The 392-nt window shown below is 46.9% G+C and overlaps 1 non-coding gene across 1 annotated transcript; it reads right to left on the bottom strand.

The window, feature by feature from the left end:
• Window positions 1-285: 285 nt before the first annotated feature.
• Window positions 286-392, bottom strand: LOC125593555. The gene has a single exon (XR_007329458.1). It is a non-coding gene; the product is annotated as a small nucleolar RNA R71 (small nucleolar RNA).

The following is a 392-nucleotide window of genomic DNA, read 5'->3' as shown; positions in this document are numbered from 1 at the left end:
AACTTTGAGGTCAAGTCAGGACTTCTCAACGTGATCGAGAACAACAAGTATCATGGCTTGGCTCTAGAGGACCCATATGATCACTTGGACAGGTTCGACAACTACTGTGGGTTGTCAAAAACCAATGGTGTGTCAGAGGATGCCTTAAAGCTGAAGTTATTCCCTTTCTCTTTGGGAGATAAGGCGCGTCAGTGGGAGAAGCCCCTACCCAGCGACTCTATCATCACTTGGGATGACTGCAAGAAAGCATTCTTGGAGAAGTTCTTCTCTACTTCAAGAACTGCTAAGCTGAGAAATGAGATCTCCAGCTTTCAACAGAAGGGCTTGGAAGGATTCAGTGAAGCCTGGGAGAGATTCAAGGGCTACCAAGCTCAATGCCCTCACCATGGTTT

Source organism: Brassica napus, chromosome C9 (genome assembly GCF_020379485.1).
Source record: "Brassica napus cultivar Da-Ae chromosome C9, Da-Ae, whole genome shotgun sequence".
Classification (NCBI taxonomy): Eukaryota; Viridiplantae; Streptophyta; class Magnoliopsida; order Brassicales; family Brassicaceae; genus Brassica; species Brassica napus.
Note: the sequence above shows the minus strand (reverse complement) of the source record. Positions and strands in the feature narration are given on the sequence as shown.